This window comes from Gavialis gangeticus, unplaced genomic scaffold (genome assembly GCF_001723915.1).
Source record: "Gavialis gangeticus isolate Ggan-Ray unplaced genomic scaffold, GavGan_comp1, whole genome shotgun sequence".
Classification (NCBI taxonomy): Eukaryota; Metazoa; Chordata; order Crocodylia; family Gavialidae; genus Gavialis; species Gavialis gangeticus.
This window is the reverse complement of record NW_017728992.1, coordinates 157767552-157780791: the sequence shown is the minus strand read 5'-3', so window position 1 is coordinate 157780791 and position 13240 is coordinate 157767552. Positions and strand designations below refer to the sequence as shown.

At 44.1% G+C, this 13240-nt stretch overlaps 1 protein-coding gene across 1 annotated transcript in view; it reads right to left on the bottom strand.

Annotated features, from left to right (window-relative positions):
- CPQ (carboxypeptidase Q) overlaps window positions 1–13240 on the bottom strand; it is a 394576-nt gene that overhangs the window by 265584 nt on the left and 115752 nt on the right. The gene's annotated exons all lie outside the window — the stretch shown is intronic.

Sequence of the window (13240 nt, the reverse complement as noted above, 5' to 3'; positions counted from 1 at the left end):
GGGGGGGCAGGCATTGATCTTATTTACACCATTTTGGGATTGCAAAAAATTCCCAGTGTTTAAATGGGGTCATGCTGAGGAAAAGGTTGGGAAGCACTGCACTAGACAATGTCAGCAGCAGTCATAACAGTGGCCTGGAGAGAGAAAGGTAGAACAGAGACCAAGTTCACTGGTACACAAAACTCACTGGAGAGGCAGATTTGGAAGCTGTCAGCAAGGAAACGCATCTGCTTGTTTCTACTGTTTGTGAGAAAACAGGACTGTACATGCATTCTTTGTAAATAAGGTAGGATTGCATCACCAAAAACATCAGACTGGTATTCATTTCTTTTTCCTAAGAAATGCAGTTCAGCAGCCACATCTACATGAGACACTACTGCATTCATTCATTCATTACGTCAGTCATTACTGTGCATTTATTTAGTACTTGTACAAACAAATACTAAATGACTGTGCAGTAACCCAAAATTACTGTGCAGTAGTGCTGAACATCTTTGTTGTGATGCTACTACGCAGTAGTCTAATATTACTACACAGTAGCATTGTGTCAAGGTTTTTGCTATGCAACGCTACTGCTCAGTAGTACTGAGCTACTACACGGTCAGTGTCTCATGTAGATACAGCCAGTAGGTCCCTAAATACTGGCTAACTGCTAGGTCGAAAGGGAGAATAATATTTAAACAAGACCAAACCCATTAGTAATTCTTGCAGCTTCCTACCTGCAGGTAGACACCACCTACTTTCAACTTGCTCCACTGACACAGCTAGCAGTATGATATTTCAGAAAATCTAGTCTAGGTGAGGGTGCTCTTATTCAATTTAAAATAAGAATTTTTAGTATACTTTAGAACACCAATGTCTGAAGCACTTAAAGCTTTTTATTTTGTGTACTATTTAATTACAGGATATATATATAATACATACAGTTATCATAATTATGTAAAAAATAAAAGAAATCATAATGATATTCAAGTGCTTCAGAAGTTCGTCCTACAGAATCTCAAAAGTAAAATTAATCTAGATATTAATAACTCCTGTGATACTCTATCTTCTTAATTACCATCACCAACTACTTTCTAGCTAGAGATTTTTTTCCTAAGGACAGTCAGGACACCCTGGGGTACCCCAAGACCTTTGAAGAGTATAACAGGATGTGTGAGGAGATAAGCAGATAAATGCAGGCTCGGGCTTCAGATGTGAGGAAATATGCAAAACCTAACTGCTCCCCCGCCCCCACTTCTTGTCCCCTCTGCAAGAAGGTAAGCCTTGCAATAAATAAATTAGTTTTTGAAATGGGGTGCTGCTCAATTCACAAAAGTTATGGAGGGGTGCCTTGAGTCTGAGAAAGGGTGTCTTGAGAGTCTAAAAAGGTTGAGAACCACTGAGCTAGAGAAATAAATTCAGTTCACCTACATGGACTTTTTCCTTTATAAATATCATTATAAACTCATGCTGTTGATTGAACATGAGCAACAAACAAAGATATCTGACATGATTCTGAGCAAAAGGACAAAAACAAACAAACAAAAAAAACCCAAGAAACAAAAACCAGTAAAAGATTTTCTTAAACAAAATGTAAATACATATCAACCTGCTCATGGGAGGTGCTGAGTATTAAGGAAGATAGCAGAGAAAATTCAAGAAAACCTCTGAAAATGATCCTCTCAACATCACAAATATAAAGCAATATGTCAGATGAGTAGCAAAAGACAGATGTAATATATACCTTAACAAATGGAAAAACAGAAAAAAATAAACATTTAAAAGATGACATTCATTTAGCCTACTTCTCTTCTTGGTTAAGAGTCAAACATGGAGTTACTAAAGACTGCTGAAGAACAAACGCACTACTGTAGCACTCAGTGCAGAGATCACTTCTTACTATTGTTATGCTAGTACTTGAACCGCCACCTGCATTATTTTGTTCCTTGATTCCCCTTCCTCATCTCCAAGAGAGACCAAAACACCCAGAGGCAAACAAACTCTATAGAAACCACTCTGTTTCAGCTTCAACCAGATACCGCGTAAAAGAGACGCATCTCAAGTTGAGGCCTTAGACTATCATCCCCTAAAGCGGGGGCACACAAAATACGGCCTACAAATTCAGCCCGCCAGGCAAATGCATCCAGCTCACAGGGCCCCTCTGTAAGTCCTCTGTAAGCCCCAGCCCTGGGCTGCCCTCTGCAAGCTTGTGCATCCCTGCAGCTCTAGTTGGTAAGCAACACCCCCCCCACCCCAGCCTGGCGTGACCTGCCCCAGCCCCAGCCCAGAGCCAGGGACACTACAGACTAGAAGCTGCTGCCCGGCAGTGGCTTTCCTGCCACCCCTAGGCTGCTCCCAGCATCCCTGCCTCTGAGATGGGGAATTCAGGTGATGGCCCCACCAGGCCGGGCCAGGGACTCCTACTGGGGAAAGGGGTGGGAGTGTGTCCGCCCCACACACTGCCACCACACGTGGCCAGGGACTCGGGCAGGAGCACTATGGGGCCAGGTGGCGCTAGCCCCACTCACTGCCACCATGTACAGCTCCAGGGACTGGCATGCTCCAGGGACTCAGAGGAGGACCCCCCCACCAACACCCACCAAAAGTCAGGGGTTAGGGGTGGGAATTCTAGTCTCAAGATGACATGCATCTATCAAGGGGGGGTGGGGCTACCCTTGCAGCCCTCAATGGCTCACAAAAACTCATTAAGTGGCCCTCCAGCCAAAGTATTGCTTAATAAATATTCAAGTAATAAGCAAGCTAAATTACAATCCGTCACTTTTTCTAAAAACAAAAATAAAAAAAAAGTTTGCTTCATGAACTTTACTTGTTGGTATTGTCAAATTTGATATAGGAGTTCAATGACATGTCAGGATTCTAATAAAAATAAAATTCATGATTTAAAAAAAGAAAAAAAGAAAAAAGAAAACCCTGAAAAATGTTACATGGAGCATTTAGCAACCTGAAGGAACAAATTCTCTCCCTCCTCCCCCTCAACAAGCCCCATCAGCAAATTCAGTTCGTATATATACACACAGTCTGATTTGTTGACTTCAAGCCAGGGGAATAACTTTATTCCTTCTAGCACTACAGGACCAATATAGCTATAAGAAAAAGAATGGTATCAGCTGAGTTGCTGGAGCTCCACATGTTGCGCCTATTTGTAATTTATATAATCCTACTGAAGAATTTCATATATGTTTATTATGGTTTTTGAGCATGTGGCATTTCCCCACACTGTTCTTTGATGTCAGTAGATTATTGGTTGCGGAAATAAGATTCCTGTACTGCCAGAAGAGTAGGTGGTGCTTCTGCCTACTATCAAAGACAGATTACTTGCTTTGTACTTTGTTACATAATCCTTCCAAGATTAGTTAGAACTAATATTTAATTGATGAATTATCTCCAAACGTATTTGAAAAATCTTTATAATCCATGTGGAACACAGTGTACTGATAGTAAGAGACAAACTTAACACACCTTTACATGGGCAAATTTCACTGTATAAGAGAAAACAGGATCAGGGCCTTTACCATATGACTTTCATTTAGATTAACATTTGGGAAACACGTATCTAATCAACATTGTGCACTCATTAAATACAACTGCTTTAAGATAGTTGTGAATATCCCAGACCAGAGAATGCAGTGAATATAGACTTGCAATTCACTAACCTGTCTACCATCTGATACTCCAGGTAACCTTTCTACAATTTACCAGCTACATTCTATCACCAGGTCACCATTTCTTCCTCTCTCTCCAACCGTCTCTCACCTCCTCTGACCCTCACTGCCATGCATTTGCATTTTCCCTGACCTGCATTCTTGCATACTGGCTTCTTCTATCTGATCCAAGAGAGCACAAAACAACTGCAGATGCTTCCTCTGCCTGAAGAAGGGTGTTTGTACCTGAAAGCTTGCAAAGAAGAATTTTTCCAACTATATTATTTGGTATAATAAAAGGTATCAGATTCACCCAAAGAACCTTGTCTGCCTATGTCCTTACACCAACACAGCTACAACCAGCACCCCTGTATTTCACTAAAGCATTTGAAAACAGTGCAACATAAACCAAAGGAATTGTATAACAAGATGACAGATTTAAAAATAGTGTGGCAGGGATGCCACCATGAACCAGGACTTACCTTTTGACTGGGAGTGGAGAGAGACGCAGAGCCAGCAGGACACCCCTGAAGATCAAAGGTGTGGCGGTAGAGAGGCCACCGTGGAAAGACAAGCCATACCAAGAACAGACGAAGAAAAGCAGAAGCAGCCACAGAGGGCTGTGGGAGAGCTGGCACGTTCAGTCGCACCAGTGTGGGCACACTTTTATGGCTTCGTGCCAACACCAGTTTTCCAGCCAGCCCTTGGAGGAGGGAATAAAAACCTCACCAGCCAGCATTCAAGGAGGACCAGAAGCAAGTCCTCCAGAAGGCCCAAAGCAGCCGGAAGCATACGACTGCTCCGACAGGGGCAAGTGGTGGCAACCCCAGGAGGGTTGAATCTTTTGAGAGAACAGCAATACAAATGGGGCTAGACAGGTTGCAGTGGGCTAGCCAATTGAGGTCCCTGTTAGCAGCGAAAGCACAAATGGCATACCAGGCCCTTCCTATGGATGACACCTATGATTACAATAAAGTGAAAGCCACAATATTACACCGCTTAGAATTAACATCAGAGCATTCCAGGAGACTGTTCAGAGCCCAAAAAGGGAAAGAAGACAGAAAGACCCAGAACATGAATAAGTGGGTACCAGCTGAAAAAAGTGGATAGGTCTGCATTAGCCAATCAAATCGTATTAGAGCAGTTCATGAGGGATTTAGAAGATGAGACCCAACTGTGGGTACAACAGCACCTCCTGAGGACAACAGGGGAGGCCTTAAGGGTCGTTGAGGCTTTTGCAGCATTGGAATTAGAACCCACTAAAGAAAAGGGCTACGAGAACATGGGAGCTAGTGCTAGAAAGGAAGAGGAACCACGGCGAGGGGTGCCTAGATATTTGAGAAAAGAGATAGCGTGCTATAGATGTGGGAGATCAGGCCACATCTCTCACGAGTGCATGCTAGGCACACAGGCGGCGGAAGCTCCCAGGGTTAAAAAAAGGGCAGGACCCAGTGAGGCAATCGAAGAGATGGATTCCAGCTTCCAGCTGAGTAAAGAAATAGCTGTCTGGGACAGACCCATGGTGACAGCCTGGGTGGCAGTCAAGGTGGTACAAGCTACCCTTAACATAGGTTCCTCCCAGACCTAGTGAGGGCAGGTTTGATACCAGACGCCACTGTCTAATGGTGCCAGCTGGTAAGGATGCACTGCACGCATGGGGAGTCCAACCAGTATGAGAGGGGCGATATAGACGTGAAAACAGCAAACCAGAAGGGTAGAATGAAAAGTAGGATTAGCACCCGAGCTGGACAGACAAATGATTATAAGATGAGACTGGCCACCCTTGTACGAGGTGCTAGAAGAAGTACGGAGTAATGAGTTAAAAAGGAAAGGCTTGCCCAAAGTCGAAGGGTGGATTGTCAAAGAAGAAACATCCTCCTCGGAGGAGGAAGTCCTAGTGAACTTGGGGACTGGAACAATGGGGCCTCAGTTTAGGACTGCTCAGGAAGATGGGGAAGAATTCCTGAGGATCTGGGAAGAGGAGGTGGCCCACGTAGAGGACCAGGTGCTACAGCCCACACTTGATGTAAGTGATCCACATTTTGAGATCCATAACAGGCTACTGTATAGAGTAAGGAAGTTCCCAGTCAAGAGTGACTGGACCTGGCAATTGATGGTACCGTGCCCCTTCCGTAGGTGAATATGGGAATTGGCCCACACCACCCCGATGGGGTACCATTTTGGGAGGGATAAGACCATCGCTAAGATTGACCAATGGTTTTTCTGGCCAGGGATAAAGGAGGAGGTCATGCAGCCTTGCGAGGCCTGCCCTGAGTGCCAGAGGGTACAAGAGAGATGGCTGCTGAAGGCACCCTTAACAAGTGATGCCCCTTATAGAAACGCCATTTGATAGGATAGTATTGGACATTGTGGGTCCCCTGACAAAGTAGCATAGTGTACCACTATATATTGGTCATAGTAGATTATGTGACCCATTACGCAGAGGCAGTACCTCTGCGGTCAGCAAACACATCTCAGATCGCTGAAGAGTTATTGAAGTGGATATTGAGAGTAGGGGTCCCAAGACAAATAATTACAAACCAGGGTACAAACTTTATGGCAGGTGTACCAGGGTACAAACTTTATGCTGGCCTCAAAGCAACGTGCCAGGTGCTAGGGATCCAGCAGTTACGCACCTCCATTTATCATCCCCAGACCAACAGTCTGGTGGAATGATTAAGCATCTTCTGTGTTGCTGTGCCCAAAAGGAGCCCCAGAGGTGCGACTTGATTCTGATACCCCTATCGGTATTATTTGCATTGAGGGACACTCCCCAAGCATCCAATAAGTTCTCCCCATTCGATTTAATATTTGGGCATAAGCCAAGAGACTTGCTACAAGAGGTAAGGGAGGAGTGGGAAAGCACGGGATGGCAGGAAGAAGTCAGGGTCCAGCAACATAAGCAAGAGATGGTAGAGAGACTCAGGGAACCCAGGTGGTTAGCATAAGAAAACCTAGCAAATGCACAGCAAAAACAGAAACAGGAGTACAATAAATGAACACACGAAAGGGAGTTCCACATCAGGGATAAGGTCCTCATGTTACTCCCTATGACTGCAGACAAATTGTTGACAAGGTGGCAGGGGCCATTTGAAGTTAGACAGCCCTGCCCAGTTGATTACAAAGTGTATCAACCCAGCCACTGATGAGAACAACAGATATACCATGTTAATATGTTGAGGGCCTGGCGAGAACTGGAGAGTTGAATGCTTAGCCCAGAGGACCCCAAGGAGTTAGAACACAAAGTAGAAGATCAGCTGAGAAGGGTTAAACCATGGGGAAAAGTAGAGCAGGGATAAAAATTGAAAAGAGATCAGCAGGGGCAGCTACAAATGCCTATAGATAAATTTAGAGATGTATTCAATAAAAGACCTGGGAAGACAAGAGAATTGAGGCATGAAATTAACACCCCAAGGGGGACCACTGTGCGAAAAAGGTGGAGACCCATCCCACACCATTTGTACCAACATGTACTGGGAAATAAAGAGGAACCCCAAGGGGTCATAATACCATCCCATAGCCCACAGAGAAGCCCTATAGTCATGGTACCTAAGAATGATGGTTCCCTGAGAATTTGCGTAGATTTCCAAAGGGTAAATGAAAATCGCTCATTTTGACGCATTCCCCATGCCACATGTAGAGGAGCTCCTAGAAAGGATAGGACAGGCCACGATCTACCTGTCAAAAGGATATTGGCAGATACCCACGGCAGCAAGGGACCAGCTGAAAACTGCCTTCGGCACATCATGGGGACTGTTTGAGTTTACGTGGATGCCTTTTGGTCTCCATGGGGCCACTGCTATGTTCCAGCGCCTCATGGATCATATACTTGCCCCACATATGATGTACACAGCTGCCTACATTGATGATATTGTCATCTACTCATGATCATGGTCCCAACACATGCATCGTTTGAAAGTAGTACTCCAAGAACTTCATCAGGTAGGGATGGCAGCCAATCACAAAAAGTGTTCATTAGGGACGCAGGAAACCAATTATCTGGGGGTTAGAATTGGACAAGGGGTCATATGACCCTTGGCGAGTAAGATAGTCATAAATCGAAAACTATCAACCACCTCAGACCAAGAAACAGATGAGGTCATTCTCATCTGGACTTGGCCAATTATTATAGAAGATTTATCCCATATTTCGCTGAAAAGGTGGCAGTCCTGAGAGATGCAATAAGGGGGAAGGTCCACAGCTCTATACAGTGGACACCCTCTGATGGAAATGTTTTTTAAGGAAATTAAGGAGACACTGTGCAGTGACATTTTAGTTATAACACCGGACTTTTCCAAAAACTGTTATCCTGCAGAGAGATGCATCAAAGACAGCCATGGGAGCGGTGCTGGGCCAAGAACAAGAAGGCATGGAACAACCAGTCACCTTCACCCATAAATAATTGAACGCTGCCAGAAAAATGTGCTCCACCATCGAGAGGGAGTGTTTGGCGATAAAGTGGGTGGTAAATTACTATTGATGTTATTTGATTTAAATTCTTTGTTAGTTACAGACCAGGAGTGACCAACACAGTCACAGATTTCTTGTCCAGGAGTGACGAAATCAATGCAACAACAGTGGAACTGTCAATGGCAGACATCAGGGTCCTCAACAACCAAAACAGAGAGACTCCACTGCCACAAGGCAACTTAGGTAGGGGGATGTGTGGCAGGGATGCTGCCATGAACCAAGACTTACCTTTCAGTTGGGAGTGGGGAGAGACAAAGCCAGCAGGACACCACCAAAGATCAAAGGCGCAGTGGGAGAGAGGCCACTGCGGAAAGACAAGCTGCACTGAGACTGGAGGAAGAAAAGCAGCCACAGCAAGCCGTGGGAGAGCCAGCGTGTTCAGCCACACCAGCGTGGGCACGCTTTATGGCTGCATGCCAACACCAGTTTTCCAGCCAGCCCTTGGAGGGGGGAATAAAAACCCCACCGGCCAACATTCAAGGAGGACTGGAAGCGAGACCTCCACAAAGCCCAGAGTGGCCAGAAGCATAGAACTGCCCTGACAGGGGCGATTGGTGGCAACCCCAGGAGGAGGAATGCCCTGACAAAGCTGGCTCGGCAAAGCCTGGACTCTTACCTCTGCCAAGACCGAAACAGGAGTCCAGGCAAGAGAGCCAAAGGAGGGAGTCAAGAGAGGCAAGATTTAAAAACATCCTCCCAACAATAACTGGTAACAAGACATGGCAGAAGAGAATCCCTGGGGACCCTTTGAGGTATCTGACTGGACGGCAAACGGTCAACTCGAAAGGAGACAGCTACATCCAAATGGCCAGAAAAGGCTAAGTGCTCTGGTGAACGTCATGGGAGGTTACAGAAAATAAGGAAGAAAATGTAACATTGATTACATATGGTTTGACAAACAAAGAGCAGGGAACAATTATTAATGGTAAAGTGCCAAATGAACCATATTAAATGAAGTCAGTACTGGAACTATCAGGACTATTGCACTGGGAGAAAAATCTGCACAATTCATTTAAGTCTCTGGTATAAAATGGAGGCTTGCAGCAGTCATGCTTCAAAATGAAAAAGAAACTCTCTCAAAGTCATTAAGTTGATTTCCCAGCAGCTAAGAATACCTTAAGGGAGTTAATCAAGTAACACACCTGTTTGGCCTCTCCATGCTCCTTGAATAGACAGTCCTGTCTTGCTCCTCCTGTGTTTGAATCCCCACCCTTTGGGAACACAGCTGCCTGCTGAAAGTTACTGTAGGTACACTCGCAAATGGGTCCTGAAGGAAATACTGCTGACAAGTGTAAGTGTCAGCAGCTGTGAGGATTCTGGCTGCATTTTATTTGTGTTAAACTCTTGGCTACCCAGGATCCATATTTAGCTCTTCAATGACCCCTCAATCATAAGAGAGTAGCAAGAAGTCAGAGAAACAGATTTAAAAATCTCATTACTAACAAATGTTAAACCGTACATCCAGAGGAAGGATATATATAGCTGCGAAACAAGTGACCTCTTCCATATCTGGAAAGCAGGTGGTTTGAGAAGGAGATACCAGAGGTCTATAAAGCATATAAGAAAAGCATTTTCATGAGCTCACTTTTAGTGATCTGTGGCATGGTGTCCTCAGGATTACTTCCACTTCATGAGATTCACTACTATCAAACACAGGAGAAGCATGTTACAGAAAGACTTCAGGGGTGGGAAGATGGCTAGAGAAAGCAGTTTGCATCCAGTGACCTGTTCACATTACCTAGTACCAGCTGGCCATTTGTGCTGTAAACAACACAGCCATAGAGGTAGGTCATGGCTTCCAATAGCTAAGTATAGAAGCACTAGAGGCTGGTGGGTGGCCACGGTGTAGAATGCAGACTATTGGGAGGAAGGTAGGAGGAGTTACCCTATCTTTTTGCAAGAAGATGAGGGAAGGAAAACCGCTGCTTTTAAAGTGCTGAAGGGGAAGTTAGCCATATGTCCCTGAAGTGGGAAGTGAATTTAGTTCATTAATATACCCACGTCCCCCCTGCTTCAAACAATTGCAGATGTAAATAGAGGGTATCCAAGGGAAGTATATGGCTTTATGACATGAAGTCTGGTTTGCTGGGGAAGGAGGAAGGGGTTCCCCTGGATCACAGCATATGGTCTGAGTTAGAAACAAAGTAGGTTGTCTTCTCTCTCCTCCTTGATCCATACTGAGCACCACTCCCTGTGGGCTCTGTACCATAACGATCTACAGGGCAAATGCACAAACCTATTCTATTTGTAGTATTGAGAGAAAAAAAAAAAAACGCACTAATGGGAGCACAGGAGCATAGACTACAAACACCCTGAAAGGTATAAATACAAGTGAAGTCTCAGAAAACAGTGAAGTCTCAGAAATCAAGTCTCAAAAAACAGCAGAAACTGCAGGAAAGGTCTAGACTATATGTCAAGATAAGTCTAAGACAACTGGAATATGTTATCAGAGAAGATGCCTAAAGGATGATCATGATAAATATAGAAGAGAAATAAGAGGCCTGAGGGAATAGAGCAGAAGTATAAAATACAGAAATCCAGTCATCTTCCCTTCCCTGCTACTTAGCAATTTAATCCCACCTCCCCTGAAGCAAGTGGCAAAAATTGACCTTTGTAGAAGCGAGACGAGGCCTTGTAAACTGCATCCCATAACAACCATCTAGAAGGCAACACAAGTGATTGCGGTTAAGCTGAGTTCAAACCAGTAAGCACACAAAGCAAACAAATAATATCCAGCAACTACCACCTGATCTAAAGTAAGTGTTTTGTCTTTTGGAAATACCATTCAATTTTTAAAACACTGCTGCATCATAAAAAAGGAGTGCATCACACAGTCCAACATACTTCTAATATTGCTATGGATTATTAAACTCCTTTTATGTTCTGTTTAAAAATAAAACTAGGAAGTAAAATTTCTAAAAAATTTTTCTGTATTAAGGAAGCGTTTTCCAGTTGTCTCTCATGTATCTTCACTTCCAAGTTCACAATCCCACTTCCAGTCAGCTCATGATCCCACTTCCAGGGTGCAGACAGAAATGCAGTTCCCCGCTGTAACTGAGAACGCTTTGCAGGAAGCGTGCTGAGTTACGACAATGACCTGGACTAAACAGAAGTTCACTGCTGGTTCCAGGGGGAGGGGAATCTATCTGCTGGCTGCCAGCCTGCAGCCAGTTTTCCCTAGCAATAGCCCCTCTTCCCTGCAAGGCTGTAAAGTTTTCAGAATAGGAGGGAGGAAAGGGAGTACAGAGAGCTCATTCTAGGGGGTTCTCCAACCAGTGATGAAGGGTGGTGTGGATGAACTGGAGCTCCCCACCTCAGAGAGGTGCTCCAGAACACCTGTCCTACCCTTCAGCAGGAGCTGAAAACCCCCAAACCAAACTCTCTCTGCTCCCTTTCCCCCCCTCCCATTCTAAAAACAAGGACAGGCTGGCAGGTTGGCAGGCAGAAGTTACAGAAGATGCTCTGTTTTGAAAAGTCTTCATCTGACCCCTCATGCAATGAGGGTTCACCCAATCAGCCATTTCTGAAGCTGCCTGTAGTCATGCACTTGTATTTGGTCATGGCTATAAATTAACTTTCCTTTTGAGTATCTTTCACAAGGGAGACAATCACTGCTTGGATCTTACAAAGGAAAGACAGAGTTCAATTTGTTTTGCTGTTCTGAGCAGACTTTTTATATTTATCTTGGGTCCTCTGGTCTGATCTGGTCATTTCAGTTCAGAGTTAATGGCTACACGAAAGGATGAATATAAAGAACTGCTAAGCCTCTGCTTTTGAACCTAAAAAGAATAGCTTTCTAATACTGCTGTCTCACTTGATTTTCATATTCTACCTCTCTTCTCTTGGTTGCTTCTTCTCAGGTCTAATATCTGTTGTTCTGAAATCCTTTAACATAGTCTTGAATGATTCAGAGGAAACTAATCTGTCACATACTTTGTCCTACAAACTCTGAAATTGGAGTTTGAAAGCTTGCCTTCCTCAAAAGGCAAAAAAGAGTTACCAATGAAAACACACTCATGCTTTTTGTTTTGTTTTCTGTTTATTTAGAAAACTTGATGATCTAAAATGTTTTTCTGTTTGTTTTTTTTTAATTTGGGGGTTTTGTTTGTTCAGTTTTCTACTGAAAGGAAGGAAAAATTCATAGCAGTCCTTGTAAAAACCTTGTTGTAGTCCTTTATTTTCTTATGCTATAAAGAGAGCAAAAAAGAATGTCTACATCAAAAAAATCTTTCCATGCAAATGTTCATCCAAATAGCTAAAGAAAACAGTTTTGAGGATTAAAAGATAGCAGGCAGGAAATCTGAATGAAAATGTGAAAGAATGACTATCATCCTTTATAAGACAGTAAAATAGATAACATGCATACCATATTTTTGGACGGCTTCCAAGAGAACAGTGTACTGTCAGGTACAGCTTAATGGGCGCAGGAGAGGTGAAGTGGGTTGGAGAACAGGAAGAAACTACAAACTACAGCAAGGTTTTTGGACATGGGTAAACTGGAGAAATCCCACCTGACCGCTGCAGGGATAGTATAAGATGTGCATGGCAATGCAGGATAGACTATACTTTCTCCCTTGCCCAGCCTTACCATGGCTGAAAAATCTGCAGTCAGGCTACTGCTAGGACAATTTATATGGGTAAAGAGGATGATCCAGTGAGTGAGTTAAATGCATACATGTAAACCCAGCCCAGAAAGTGCTGCCTTATCAGGAGAAGCAAGTACTTCAGACTTACAACCCAACGCTATAAAAATGCACCTTCAGATTATAATAATAATTTCTTCTCATCACTACAAAGTCCATTCATGTGTGTGGCACAAAATCCAAAGCCTTGCAAAACATCATAGCAAATGAGGCACTGAGGACTCAGAGGGGAGGGGAGCCGGGTGTCCGGGGGGAGTGGTCGCTCCTTGGGGAGACGATCCTCCAAGCCCAGAGGAAGGTAATCCCCAGGAGGGTCAAAGGGGGCAGGAGAGCATATAAGCCTCCATGGCTCACTAAAAACATCCGGGAATGTCTCCTTGCCAAAAAGGAGGCTTACTCCCAATGGAAAGGAGAGGTCATCACTAAGGAGGACTATTCAGCAGTTGCTCGGGGATGTAGGGGGATGGTTAGGAAGGCCAAGGC